Source organism: Pinus tabuliformis, chromosome 1_2 (assembly GCF_031772625.1).
Source record: "Pinus tabuliformis cultivar Carrire ecotype Pingquan chromosome 1_2, CPIR1, whole genome shotgun sequence".
Classification (NCBI taxonomy): Eukaryota; Viridiplantae; Streptophyta; class Pinopsida; order Pinales; family Pinaceae; genus Pinus; species Pinus tabuliformis.
This window is the reverse complement of record NC_142298.1, coordinates 670,556,594-670,573,252: the sequence shown is the minus strand read 5'-3', so window position 1 is coordinate 670,573,252 and position 16,659 is coordinate 670,556,594.

Sequence of the window (16,659 nt, the reverse complement as noted above, 5' to 3'; positions counted from 1 at the left end):
TTCTTCTAACTTGTTCCGATACCATGTTGAAATTCGATTATGAAACCAACTCACAAAAAGATAGAAAATAAATATCAGCGCCTTATAAATGTCTCTTTGAGGGGGAAACCTCCTTTACATTACACAAATGAACAATTCTTGGATGATACAAATGACAAGACCTCCTTTCTATATATAGGAGTCTAAGGGGTCATAATATAATCAAAGCTGACATAACAATAATAATGTGAGGGCACAATAATAACAATAGTAGGCTTCTATGGGGGACAATAATAACAATATGGGGACTACATGGGCATAACAATATAATAAAGGGGTTGTACTAATAACATTAAGGGGTTACACTAGTAGTATAGGGACCTAACATGCCCCTCTCCTTCAAAAAGTGTTGTCTTCAATGCTTGAGTAGTTCTTGATGCTTATGTATAAAATTCTTGTCCTCCCATGTGGAATCTTCAACAGGTAAGTTCTTCCACTTGATGCGATACTTTGAAATTGATCGGTTTCGTAGTTGTCGGGTTCTTGTTTCTGTGACTGCTCCAGGCTCCAATGGTTGGATAATAGAAATAGCACAAAACAATGCTTCCAAATCCTCATCCTTTCTTGAGAGTGCACCTACAACATTTTGCTTCCCTTTTTTGTAGATGATTTCAAAGTCATAGTGACCCATTTTTTTTGTTCTTCTAAAGATAATATTTGTTCTAAAAAGCATTTAAGACTATCATGATCCATTTTTACCTTGAAGTGTCTTCCCATTAGGTAAGGTCGCCATTTTTTAAGTGCATGTAGTATTGCCAACATTTCCTTCTCATAAATAGCTTGCTTGAGATGCAGCCGTAAAAATACCCAATCGCCTACATCAAAACTTCTTTTACTGCGATGTTGATCCACCTGTTGTTTCATTCGATTCTGCACCAAAGTGGAGTTATCCTTTAAAAGTTGGAGAACTTGTTGTTGATGCTCGATGTGATCTTTCGCTGCTTGAATCTTTTTCGTCTTGATATGTCCTTCTATCTTGAGAGTTTGAGGAGTGGTAATTTCTTCCAATGCATTACAAGATATGGTCGGATTTATTTCTTGATGCTTGATGTGATCTTTCATTTCTTGAACATTTTTCTTCTTGATATGTCTTTCTATCTTGATAGTTCAAGGAGTGGTAATTCCGATCAATGCATTACAAGATATGGTCAGATTCATTTCTTCTTTCTCGATGTGATCTTTCAGTTCTTAATTCTTAAACCTTTTTCTTCTTGATATGTCCTTCTATCCTGAGAATTTGAGGAGTGGTAATTCTTGCCATTGCAATACAAGATATGGTTGGATTTATTTGTTCTTTCTCTAGGGTTGGTTCCTGGTGTATATCCTCTTCTTTTGATGTTTCTTGATCCTTTTTGGCATTAGGAGGCCTTTCTTGTAGCATCTTTGTCCCACCTTCCTTTAAACCTTCCATGTCTTTCTTCAAATCTTCCATGCCTTTCTTCCAATATGCTTTCATACCATCGATATCAGATTCCATGGCATAGATAAAACTATTTATCTTTTGCTTCTCTAGAATATCATTTACCCTTATATTCAAATTGTGAAAGTCCTCAATGTGCTCTGCCATTCAACCCTTTTGTTTGAGATTTATCAATTGGCTAAAGAAAGTGTTTCTCTTTGTATCGTCATAATGTGCTATCATTTCCTCTGTGAAAATTAACCATGTGACAAGTGGTTTACGAGAACAAAGCCCTTTATACCATAAAAATTGATTCGGTTCTAAATAATTAGATGCAATACGTACCTTTTGTAACAGTGGCACACCATGTAGATCAAAATATTTCTCCATCTGTAGTATCCAAATTACCGGATCCTTGCCATTAAACTTCCTCATCTCATTTTTTCTTGATTCTAGGAGCTCGATCTTGAAATGACTGCAACTCTGTAATTTTGGATCTTTAAGTTCTGAAATTGTAGTCTGTAATAGCTCTCTGAGTCGTCTTTCTAACTCAAGTTTGATTGCAATTGGATTCCTGAAGAAATATTTATTCCCAATCTACCGCAATGACCTAATTATAGACTAGTTCAGTAGAGTGAACTTGCACGATGTGCCATGTGTCACTGTTTCAACCTCAGGTTTTGAAAATTATACCCAAACAAAATACAATCCATCTTGTTTCTGTAACTTCTTACGAAATTTAAATCTGATGCTCAAAGATAAAGTTATGACGATTTTCCCAAGGTCACCTGTTTAGGATGTAATTTGGGAGTCTGCAAAAACCCTAACTTCCTCAGATCATATATTGAAAATATAGCGAGGCAAGATCTGAAATTCAGACTTGAGGTTCAGACCAATTTCTTCTCAAATGGGTTTTTTTTAGCTTCTGAAACTTTGTAGCGAAAACGTTATAGCGAAAATTCCACGATGACTTGCTTTAGATGAAATCCTGGAGCTTGCAAAAACCCTAACTTCCTCAGATCATATCTCCACAAATATAGCGAGAAAAGATTTGAAATTCGTACTCGAGGTGCAGCAATATTTCGTATCAAATGGGTTTTTTTATAGCTTCTGAAACGTTGCATAAAAACCGTTATAGCGAAAATTCCACGATGTCCTGTTTGAGCAGCGAAACCCTAGAATCCAAAGCTCTGATACTAAATGTTATGAAACCAGCTCACAAAAATATAGAAAAGAAATATAAACGCTTTAGAAATAAGCCTCTTCGAGGGGGAAACCTCCTTTACATTACAAAAATGAACAATTCTTGGATGATACAAATGACAAGACCTCCTTTCTATATATAGGAGTTTAAGGCGTCATAATATAATCAGCGTTGACATAACAATAATAATGTGAGGGCACAATAATAACAATAGTGAGCTTCTATGGGGCACAATAATAACAATATGGGGACTACATGGACACAAAAATATAATAAGGGGGTTGTACTAATAACAATAAGGGGTTACACTAGTAGTATAGGGACCTAACAATGTTAAAATTCAATATAAGGTTGAATTTCTGACATTGATAATTACTTGTAAAAATATTTATTGTTCTTTCTTATCTCTTCTTTATTATTCATCAAACAACTATGAATTTATCCGTTCAAGTACAAAGAAAATAAAGATAAAAGTGCATAAAAGACAAGGGATACCAAAAATTAGGCCAGAGGCTAGGGTAAATCCACAAGGGGAAAACCCATCAATCCTTCCCTTATAGAATCTTTTATCATCAAGAGAAATCCAAGTCATAAATGAATTGACCAATATACCAATTATCAGGTGCCAAGTCAGATTTCTCAAGATGTCACAATGCTCGTATTTCAGAACTTTGTCATCCACAGAAAAGCTTTAGAACTTTGCATAAGAGTTTCAAACCTTGAACTTCGACCTGCCTTAGAAATATGTTCAGAACTTCACATAGGTATGATGGATGTATATATCCATATAGTCTTCTGTTTTTCAGTCTCCAAGAGCCCTTATTCTTCATTGTTTTGGATCAGATATAAGTGTGTGATGATGTCCATTTGAGGGATGTGAATGGGATATATATAGTCTTCTTCTCAAGCGAATGGGTGCCACATGTAGCTGAGCCGACTTGAGGGGTAGGAGGGTTGACTTGGCATCTTGGTGAGACAAATGACACTCGACAAATTTCAAATTTATTTCTTTTGCAAGGTTCATGAAGAACATGCCCTTCTAAATTTTATTTTGACCAATCCCTAGCATGGAGAACATGCTTGACAATAATAATAATAATAATAATTTACTTTGTTCAAAATACATCAATAATATGTTATTATGAAGACTGACCATAGCTACATACTTCAACACTCCTAAGAAAAGGTTCATGTGTTTTTCCCTAGTTAGGGTTTTCCCAGGGTAAAAAAAATTGTGTTTGTTGTGATTGGTTGTCTCTTTATGATCCCACTGTCATTATTGCATTTATGGTTGAATTTTCTGAAGTATAATTGCTTAATGGTGTTCTAAATATGCTAAAATAATCATAGGGATTAATTATCAGTTTTAGAAAATTGTGCTTGTCTATTAGCACTTGAAAAAACGACATGGTATCAAAGCAAAGGTGAAAGAGCAACCTTGATGAAGTTCTGTTTGAAATAAAAAACCTTAGTTTGAATTTTTTTCTAAGTGTGAAATCCTTAGAAGTCTATGACAAGAGGCCAAGTAGGCCTCAGTCTGACTATAGGTGCACAATGAAGGCCTCTGGGATGGTTGTAGGGCATCGAGAGGCCTCATGGTTGACCTTAGGAAGGCCTTAGGGCTGATTGAACAAGGCTGAAAGGCCTTAAGAGTTAAGCAGACTACGCTGTACCTAGAAAAGGTTGAGAGGTCTCACCCTATAAAAACACTTATCTCATGATGATAGTAGTCTGACAAGGTTAATTTGAGGAAGATGCTCTATTGTTAGGTGATTGCTGAGCGTGCATTTGCGAAGTATAAGCATGACCTGAACTCAATAAAGTCTAGTAAAGTTGGGACATGATTTGAAGTAATGGGAAAGTTACTTCAGGGAGATTCTGTCTCTTGCAATACAACAAAAATACTTGTTGAACTTGGAAGAAGTACTTGCTAGAGATCATGACATTCCATGATCAATATCATCATCTCCATAATTCCAAGTTGGTGACAATTGGACAAATCAAAAGTTCAAGAACCAAGTCTGGTATGAGCTATATACTTCTGTATTCTCCGGGTCTTGTATTTTAATGCTTTCCACTTGATATCTTATTGCAGTTTGGTATACATAATGTTTATGTTAGGCCAGACATTTGTAATTGCATGAATATTGCATTCTATTAGGAAAATCATGAATATATACAAGGAGAGGGAGACTATTGGAATTCATATTCCAATGTTTCTTCATCTTCTCATTTGTATATTTACAATATTTATAATAATTTCCTAATCCCTAAAGATTAGATGTCAACATTCCTCCCCCTAATTAGAAGGGATGTTGTTGAGTCCAAACATTATTCTGAATCTTTCAAACTTTTCTCTTCCAAGCGCTTTGGTGAAGATGTCTGCAATTTGCTTGTTTGTGGAACAATGGCGTAGTTGAATTGTCTTGGCATGAACATGATGTCAAATCAAATGATACTTTGTATTGATATGCTTATTTCGATCATGGATATTTGGGTTCTTAGCTAATCTTATTGCAGAAGTATTTTCAATCAAAAGAGGAGTGGAATACACTTGTTTTTCCTGCAAATCTTCAAGAATTTTCTTGGGCCACACAAGTTCCTTCATTGCTTCTGCAACTGCCACATTTTCCCTCTATTGTGGAATCTACTGGAATTGATTGTTTGCATGACCTCCAAGAGACATCTCCTAATCTAAGACTCATGACATAACCTGAAGTAGATACTCCATTTCCTTTATCACTATCAAAATATGAATCAGAGTATCCAATCAAGCTGGATTCATCCACTTGTGTATACTGGAGTCCAAAGTATTGAGTTCCCTTCAAGTACCTTAGAACCCTTTTTGCAGTAGACCAATGACCCTCACAAGGATGTTGCATAAACCTATGTTGGATATACTGGGGGGGTTGAATCAGTGTTTCCTAATTTTTTCACAATTGGTTGGTTTAAACATTTATTTAGAGCATTAATCAAACATGAGGCATCATCATCACATCACATAGAAAGTACACACAAAATTTCATCTCAATCAAAGCTTTGCATTATGTATGATTACATACACATTTACCAACTATGTTGGAAGGAAGTACGAAACTCCCAAAATCTAAAAAGGTTTGCAGGCTAAGTCTGCAGGAGTCCTCAACCTTCCTTATAATCAACCAACCAACTGTAGCTACCTCACTACCACAAGCACCTGTTGTTGTTGCTGCTAACATTGTCCACCTCAACTGCCACTGTTGTTGCTGCAATAACACTATCCATTGCTTCTATCCACTGTTGCCTCTACTGCTACTGCTGCCACTATTCACTGTTTTCATCTGTCCATTGCTTTCCTCTGCCAGTGCTGTGCTCTGCCACTGCTTTCCTCTGCCACTGCCACTACTTCTGCTGCTATTATTACAACTATCGTAATATCACTGTCACTGTTAACATCATCACTGTCACAATTATTGTTGTTATCATCATCAAGCCATACACCACTGTTATATCATTGCAACATCCACACAATGTCACAAGGTCATTGTTACTAGGTTACTTCCACACCAAGGGTTACTATCATATCAAGGTTATATATATATATATATATATATCAAGAAGACTGTCATGTACTATGAACACTGCCAAGGAGATACTGTAACAAGTAGAAATACATAAATGTCCTTGTCACTATCAAAGGTCATTGCTAAGGTCAAATATCAGTGTCATATATATGTATATGTATAGAAGTCACTACCATATTGAGGTTACAACCAAGGATTACTGCCATAAAAAAGTCACATGCATAATGCCACTTTACTTTTAAGCTCCCACTACCATACATATCACTTACAATCACGATCAATACTATATAGAGTCACTATTATACATCAAGTCACTGTCATAGTACAAGTCAAGTTTCCCTTACATATATCAATGCGATACCAAGGGTTACTACTATTGGGTTATCACTATCATACATACTATCATATCATTATCAATATGGCATATATGTTTACTATTGATAGCACCATCAAGAAAATCACTGTCACATATGAATGTCATTGTCAAAATTCTCATACTGTCACATCCCTGTCACTGTCCAATAACACACGTTATCAATAATACTACATATGAAAAATGCAATCTCCAATTTCTGATCAAGATCATTGTCACATAATCATATATAAGGTTTCTTTAGGTCACTGTTACTAGGTTTTGCAGATATAATTGCTCAATGTAGCCAAACCTGTCAAGTCATATTCCATCAACATATCCCACATAGTATCATCAACTATACTAGTTCAGAAACCATTATTTCTACTTCCCATGGTGTCATTCATCAGTAATGCATAAAAAATTTTCAATCTTGATTGTCATTTAAATCATATCTTCTCAAAATTCCAGCATCAATGGGAGTGAGAGACTAACTCACAGTACAAGACCTCAAGATATGACAAAAGGGGTAACTATCTAGAAGGTATGATGCATTTACACTTCAGCAAAGATAATCATATACAATGTTTCCATTGAAATGTTGTCAAGGGATAGATCACATAAATTAGTTTCATTGTTATCTCAGGGACAAATTCAAAACAATCTAAGTATCCAACCATTCATTTGTAGCCCACGATGACTTTAGGACTTAACTGGAATGTTGACTGTATTTGCTTTATGATCCACTGATCGAAACATTCAATGTCATATTTATACAAGGTTACTCAAGACACTGTTGCATAGATCACAATCTATAGATCACTTCCTCACTTGTCATATCCTCATAGATTCTTCAATTCATTAACACTGCTGTAGAATGCTGTTAAGAGTCAATCAAAGAATCTTGTTTTTACTTTAACAATTATAATGTCATGTATGAAGGATGTATAAATGCTGGACCAAATTGCATCAACTGTGATTTAAGATCTTCGCCTTGCTTTTTCTTTGGTCATTGAAGATATAAAGAGCCTGCATAAGTAATTAACAGAGCGAGTCGCTTGAGTTTGGACATGTCATACTTTAGCCTTGGTCTTTATCTTTAGATATGTGCCGAAATTCTTAGGTAGCTACTTCAGGTATGCCCTAATTCAAGGGTCAACAACTTAAAGAATAAGTGTCAGTAAGTATTTTAGACTTGATCAACACATATCCCCGGACTAGAGCCGATCCATACAACAAAAACCATAGATGCGTGTGATATTAATGCCAAGCTCATCTGAATTTCAGAGAAGGATTAGAAGTGGAGATCAAACTATTCAAACTGTCAGGAGTGTTCAATGACCTTGATACAGATATGTAGATCCACATGTATTACAAACCCTTAACAATTTCGGTCTTCAGCAACTCCACATATGTACAATAAATAAGACTCCTTGATCTCTAACAAGAAAACAAAAAGGTGAGGGCATATAGCCCAGTGTAACCATTAGTACCCAAATAGAAAAGCATACACCCAAAATACTTCCAATTCAACCTCTTCAATAGTTCCTCAGGCCGAGATAATTTTCAAAGCTTCACACAGATTGCATTACAGGGGTGGTCTTCGCATCACAAAAATCATGGTCTACTATGAATTACATAAATCATGGTCTATTTGAATCACAAAGAATCATCTAATCCACAGAGATAAATCATCATTCACCTGCAAAGAAAATTATACGAATCCCCAAAATATTTAAAAGATTAAATGTTAAATCCTAGAAACTTCAACCTCTTCTAAGAATTTTTCTTGCCGCAGGAACAATTCACACCTTTGTGCGTTGCATTGATGCTATTTGAAGAAAAGGGAAGGTGCTTTATATAGTTTTGGATGATCGTATAGAAGGGTCAACCGACCTAGGGTTTGGAGGGAGTTTGAAAAATTCAAATTAAATAGAGCCCAAAGAAACCCCACGGATTTGATTATTTGAAAATATATTAATTTTTCTTCCACGTTTTGGTCCATGATAATATAATTAAATCGTATTGTCCTTTTTATCTTTTGGTCCTTGAATTAAATATATCAGTGCTCACTTGCTTAATTATATTTGACCTCAAAATAAAAACTTAATCTCATCCTTTTAATAATATGTGCCATAATCCTAACAAATTATATGCTGCTACATCATTGATTTGATAGGGCCTTCTTCTTTTCCACACCATTGTGATTCCATGTCATCATCCATTTAAATTCCACATCATCTATGCTTTGGGGTTTTTTGCCACAATGAGGGTGCACCAACTTTGACTGGGCATATCTCTCAAACCATGAGGGCCCGCGAGATGCTCCCCATATCAACATAATCGACATGACGAGGAGAATCTGATAGTGAGGGTCACATAAGAAAACTCACTGATATGCTACTTCAAAAAATCCAACAAAAATGGGGTATGAACATTGCCCAGAGAACCCAAACCCTAAAGTTAGGGTTTCACCTATGCATCATCTCATCCATGACAACCAACATACCGAGGACAACAATGATGACATCCTGCGCTTGTTGCTGCTGCTCCCGCTTTGAGAGGGGGGTGAATCGATATTTCCTAAGTTTTTCACAATTGTTTAGTTTAAACATTTATTCAGAGCATTAATCATACATAAAGCATCACCATCACATCACATAGAAATTAAATAGAAAATTTCATCTGAATCAAATCTTTGCATTATGTATGAATACATATACATTTACCAACTATGCTTGAAGGAAGTACAAAAATCACCAAATATGAAGATGTTTGCAGAGTAATTTTGTACGAGTCCTCAGCCTCCCTTACAATCAACCAACGAACTACAACTACCTCACTACCACAAACACTTGCTATCGCAACTGCTAACACTGTCCACTTCAACTGCCATTGTTGCTGTTGCAATGCCACTGTCCACTGCTTCTATCCACTGCTGCCTCTACTGCTATTGCTGCCACTGTTTCCATTGTTCACTACTATCCTTTGTGCATTGTTGTCCTCTGCCACTGCTGCTACTTATGTTGTTGTTATTAAAACTTACATAATATCACTCACCATCATAATCATCACTGTCACAATTATTAATGTCATCGTCATCAGTCCATACAACGTTATTATATTATTACAACACCCACACAATGTCACAAGGTCACTTCCACACCAAGGGTTACTGTCATATCGAGGTTATCTATATCAAGAAGACTTTCATGTATTAGGAACACTGTCAAGGAGATACTGTCACAAGTATCAATACATAAATGTCATTTCCACTATCTAAGGTCATTGCCAAAGTCAAATATCGCTGTCATATGTATGTAGATGTGTAGAAGTCACTGCCATATTGAAGTCAGAGCCAAGGATTACTGCCATAAAAAGGTCACATGCATATTGCCACTTTAATTCCAAGCTCCCACTGCCATACATATCACTTGTCACAATTACTGCTATATAGAGTCATTGTTATACATCAAGTCACTGTCATGGTATAAGTCAGGCTGCCCACATATATCACTGTGATACCAAGGGTTATTGCTACAGGGTTATCACTGCCATCTATATTATCATGTCATTGTCAAGCTGGCATATATGTTCACTATTGATAGCACCATCAAGAAGATTGTTGTCACAAATGAATGTGTTAGGACCTAGAGTTGGCATCAAGGCCAACGGGCAACCATGACCACCCACGAACACTTGGAGTGGAAAAAAACTGACTTGGGGGCATGACGAGCACGCCCACATGGAGGAGGGGCGTCCAGGTCCACATAGGGGGAGCATGCACGAGTTGGAGGTGTGTTAGGAACTGCTTCAGGAAAGACATAGCAGACACCTCATAATGGGCAAGCCTGCCCACACAACATGGCGACGATTCAACTCGGCAGGATCATGCCCACAACACACCTGCACCCAAGGTGGGGTGCCTGTGCGCGCCATGAAGGGTAGGATGTAGTGGAAAAGGCAAGCGAGGGTGAGTTGAGGGGAAACACGATAATGGAGTAGGCAACATGGAAGTGTGATGGGCAGAATGCATGGCAGAGGAGTGCCCACACAACCCAGGTCAAGTCGGCATAGGGGTGCAAATTAAGGGGCAACACAACGATGGAGTAGGCGAAACAAAAATGCGATGGGCAGAACACACGATGGAGGAGCGCCCGCAAGTCCAAGGTCAGGTCAGCTTAGGGGCACCCACACATTCCAGTTCAGGTCATCCTAGGGGTGCGCGTGCTCGACAAGGGGTTCCTGCGCACAAGGAGTAGGTCGGCTCAACACTTAGAAGGGAATTGACCCACATTTAACCAAAGGGAAGGGACACATATAAGTAGAGGAGATCGACACTTGGAGGAGGCTGAAAGAAAGTCCGAACAAGACAAAGAGATCGTATCGCAAATTGTAGAAAAGGGCGAAGTCTGCAATTATAGAGTTCAAGATTCTGTGATCCATATCAAGTTTGTGAGAGATTTTTCAGCGAAAATCACATGGAATACCATTTGTCAATGCGTTTCGAACCAACTAGTGTGGTTCATCGTCAGGACAAGTTATCGCATAAATGTGAGTTGTGCGATATCGCAGGGATGTAGGGTGCACATCATATAAATTGGAAATGCAGCTAAGGCACACTGCAGAAGGAGGAGAGATTGCCCAAGCGAGATGGATTTTTGGCAGGTCTAAGATTTGGTTTTCTGGTCTGTTTTGGGTCGCCATTTTTAGGGTTTCTACTGGGCAAGGTGCTAGTCTTAGGCTGGGCACGCCCTAAGTTGTGAACTTGGATGTTTTGGGCAAGTGTGTTGGATTGGGCCAACGATTGCCACCTTTGTAACTTTGTACTTGGACAACGCATGAGTTTGGGCATGGCTAACCCTTTGTAAACTGTTGTAAAGTATATTTGAAGTTAATAAAACAAGCAAAGGGGAAAATTGTTTTGGGAGTTTCCCCCTCCTGTCACATACTCTTGTTCATTGTTGTATTTGTGATATTACACTTCTGTTTATTTATGTTGCTTATGTTGTTTTACGATATCATAGAGTTATAATTGTTGTAAGAGCTAATTGAATAGGTTGAACTTAAATTGGTAAATTGGCTAAGTATAAAAGACAACAAGTGTTTGAATTTAGGTGTAGTCTGAAAGTAGTAACTATTAGTTGTTTTACACTACGACAAACCTTGCCGGTGCTGCATAGGCGCCCACAGTGGTCTTCAAGGTGACCACATCACCGGACCATGAAAAAATGGCACTGTAAAAATTCTCATATTGTCACATCCCGGTCACTATCAAATAACACACATTATCAATGATACTGCATATGAAAAAATCAAGCTCCAATGTTTGATCAAGGTCACTGTCACATAGTCATATATTAGGTTTCTTTAGGTCATTTTAATTAGGTTTTTTAGATATCGCTATTCAATGTATACTATCAAACTCGTCAAGTCATATTCCATCAACATATCCCACATAGTATCATCAAATATCTTAGTTCAGAAACCATTATTTCTACTTCCCATGGTGTCACCCATTGTCAATGCATCAACAATTTTCAATCTTGGCTATCATTCAAACCATATCTTCTCAAATTTCCAACATCATTTGTCACATTCAGGTATAAAGTGAACACCAGTGTGAGCTTCACCAAAGGTTACATGTGAGATTTGCTCCAAACACTTCATACCAAGGTAAATAGCAATGAGAGACTAAATCGCAATACAAGACGTCAAGCTATGACAAAAGGGGTGACTATCTAGAAGGTCTGATGCATTGATAATTCAACAAAGATAATCACATACATTGTTTCCACTGAAAGGTTGTTAAGGGAGAGGTCACATAAACAAGTTTCAATGCTATGTAAGGGACAAACTTCAAAATAATCTAAGTATCTAACCATTCATTCACAACCCACGAGGAGTTCAAGACTTCATTGGAATGTCCACTATATTTTCTTTAGGATCCATTGGTTGAAAGATTCAATGTCTTGTTCACATAAGGTTACTCAAGGTACTGTTTCATAGATCACTTCCTCACTTGTCATAGTCTCATAGATTCTTCAATTCATTAACACTATTGTAGAACACTGTTAAGAATCAATCACATAATCTTGTTTTTACTTTAACCATTATAATATCATGTATGAAGGATGTATAGATGCGAGACTAAATTGCAACAACTATAATTTTAGATCTTCGCCTTGCTTTTTCGTTGGTCGTTGAAGATACAAAGAGGTCGCACAAGTAATTAGCAGATCGAGTCACTTGAGTCTGTACATGTCATACTTTAGTCTTGGTATTTATCATTAGATATGTGCCGAAATTATTAGGTAGATACTTTAGATATGTCCTAATTCAAGGCCCGACACCTTCAGAAATAAGTGTTAGTAAGTATTTTAGACTTGATCAATGCATATCCTTGGACTAGAGCCGAGCCATACAACAAAAACCATATATGCATGCGATCTTAATGCCAAACTCATTTGAATTTCAGAGAAGGATTAGAAGTGGAGATCAAACTATTACATCTACCAGGAATGTTCAATGTCCTTGATACAAAGATGTAGATCCACCTGTATTATAGACCCTTAACAATTTTGGTCTTCAAAAACTCCAAATATTGTACAAGAAATAAGGTTCCTTGATCTGTAACAAGAAAATTCAGAGGTGAGAGCATATAGGCCAGCGTAATCCTTAGTATCCCAATAGCAAAACCATACACCAAAAATACTTCCAATTCATCCTCTTCGTTAGGTCTTCAATAGTTCCTTAGGTTGAGATAATTTTCAAAGCTTCACATAGATTTCATTACAGGGGTGGTTTTCACATCACAAAAATCATGGTCTACTCTGCATTACAAAGAATTAGAGAAATTTTGGGGTCTTAAATGGGCTTGAAAACAAAAATGTACAAAAAAAATCAAATTTATAAGAACCAATAGGATTCAAGATGATGTTGTCAACCATGGGGGATGATTCACTATTTTTGGAATAAAAAAGTAAATTGATTAAAAAAAATAAAAATAAAAAATATTTTTTCAACTCATATTTTCAACTTATATTCCTATAGTTTTACTCAAATTTTGAGTTGGAGCACTCATTGGATGAAAAATTTAATTCCTCATCCAAGGAGTACCCATAGGGAGATAAGTTGAAAATAAGAGTTGAAAATGTAGTTTTTTCTTTTTCCCCTCTAGATTTGATGATGTAATTTAATATTATTTTAAAATATTCCTTAGGATGCCCATTTTAGACCTCAAAAATTTATCTAATGATCATTGTCTACTTGCATCATAGAGAATCATCTAATCCACAAAGGTAAGTCATCTTTCACCTACAAAAACAATTATACGAATCCCCAAAATATTTAAAAGATTAAATGTTAAACCAAAAACTTCGATCTCTTCTAAGAATTTTGCTGGCAGCGGGAACAATTCACACCTTTGTGCATTGAATTGATTCCATTTGAAGAAAAGAGAAGGTTATTTATGTAGTTTTTAATGATCGTCTAGGAGTGTCAACCAACCTAGGGTTTGGAGGGAGTTTGAAAAAAATCAAATTAAATAGAGCCCAAAGAAACCCCATGAATTTGATTATTTGAAAATATATTAATTTTTCTTCCACATTGTGGCCCATGATAATATAATTAAATAGTATTATCCTTTTTCTCTTTTGGTCCTTGAATTTAAGATATCAACATCGAATTCCTTAATTATCTTTGACCTTCTCAAAAGAAAAAAAACTCAACCTCATCCTTTTAATAAAAGATTCCTTATCCTTATGATGTGTACCATAGTCCTAACAAATTATATGCTACCACATCATTGATTTGATAGGGCCTTCTTATTTTCCACACCATTGTGATTCCATGCCATCACCCATTGAAATTACCACATCATCCATGCTTTGGGGTTTTTAGCCACAATGAGGGTGCACCAATTTTGACTAGTCATATCTCTCAAACCGTGAGGGTCCACGAGATGCTGTGCATATCATTGGAATCAACATGATGAAGAGAATCCGATGGTGAGGGTCACTAAAGAAAAATAACTGATCTGCTACTTCAAAAACTCCAACAAAAGTGGGGTATGGACATCGTCTGGAGAATCAAAACCCTAAAGTTAGGATTTCACCAATGCATCATCTCATCCATGACAACCAACATATCGAGGACATCAATGATGACTTCTTGCATCTGCTAGTGCTACACCATCTTTGACATCAATGACAACATACTAAAAAATCTCCCCCTTTGATATCGATGTCAACACACTAATCATCTCTTATCGTGCTACATAAGCTTCCCTTGACTTCATGCTTCTTCTCTTTTTTCCTTTCCGAGATTATCTCCCCCTTTGACATCAATGGTAAAGGGTGTCTGACTCATCCATGTGATATAGCTCCCCCTAACAATATGCTTACCTACTGCATCATCTCTACAGGCTCCCCTTGACAATGCACTTTCCTGCTGTATTATTTATTCCATTACATATACTCCCCCTGACCATGCACTCTTCTGCTGCATCATTTCTCTTATTACACAAGCTTCCCCTAACAATGTGCCTTCCAATTATGCAAGAATTCATTGTGAAACATGTTTTCTTTGGCAGACCTTGGTGGTCTTGTCTTCTTTCTTGGTGAATGCCTTTTCTTCCTGTTTTTGTAAGTTCCACGTCAAGATACTTCTACAATCTCGTGCAAAATGGCCAAAGTTGTGACACATGTAGCACTCAACATCTGGTCTTAACAATGGAGAAAAGTTGTTATAGCTTCTGCTGTCATATGCATATGGGATTTTGCTTTACCTTCCAGTAAATTTGCCTCTAGGGCTTTGATAGAATCCTTTATCATTAATCCTTCTATATTCCCTGCATTCTCCAACTCTATGCCCATAGTTATAACATGCAAAGCAATAACCATGAAATGTGCCTGCATACGTGGGTGTACAGGGTCATGATCTCCTAAATAAGTCTCACTCTTGAGAATATCCAAGGCTTTATTGTTCTCCACTTCTGAATGTTTATTTATGATAAGGTGTCTTGAATGCATCATCTTGACTTCTTGAGGTATTTGTCTTCCAGCTCTCGGTGTGTTATAGACATTTTTGTGCCTGACAACTCTAAGCATGAAATGTCCATAATCCAAGGGATCCAAAGTCCCTAAAAGTGTTGTTCCTGCCCCTAAAGGAATAAGGCCAACCAATGACAGCTTCTCCCAGAAGTTCTTCACCAAAAACTACTCAGAAACATTCAAATCAGGATCAATTCAAGTGCTCCAGTAGCTGCCTGCGTTGCAAAGCACCCAAATACACTGGCTAGGTGCGTTGCAACGCACTTGAATGCACTACCCAGGTGCGTTGAGCGGGAAATGACAAGTGGCAGAGTCATTCAACGAGGTGGAGAGACAATGGAAGCTTCCAGAATCTTCTCCAATGACACTTGCCTCACTGAATTCGACCAGTGATGAGTAAGAGGCTCTCAGTCTCCAAGTGGAAGCAAGAACTGACAGAGAGAAGCCACAAGTCAAAACATAAGCTGACTCATCCTCTCTGCTTACATCTATATATGGATCCCTCATCCCAGAGATCTAGAGGCTGGAATTTTGTACTTTGCAGAGAATTGCTGTTGGTTTGAGATTGAGATTAGTGCATTGGGTGATTTACGCTTTGTTGGAGGTGAGGAAGGGATTCCTTTGCTGGGAGGTAGATGTTGGATCGGGACTCACTTGGTTGTATCTCCTCTTGGACTTTCTTATCATATCAATAAAACTATTTGAGTTTCTCCTACATGCTGTGTATCAATGATGTTTTGTTATATTTGCATGTTTAGCTTAATTTGATCCTAAGCTTTTTATGAATGTAAATCTATATCTTCGTGTAGTTTCTCTCTTCTGTGATCTTGCAGGAATTCGGTGAAGCTGGGCCGGTAAGGGAGCAGGGAGCTGGGAGCTATCGAAGAGAGGAGCGATTGGATCAACAAACTAGCGCAAGATACAGGTTAGTTTATCCTTCCTCTTCGTTTACATTTCATAAAGAAGAATACTCAAGTAGTTTTCCTTGTTTGTTGCTAAGGCACTGTCACACCTTAGAGTGGGATAGGGGCGTTCTGAATAGATACTTT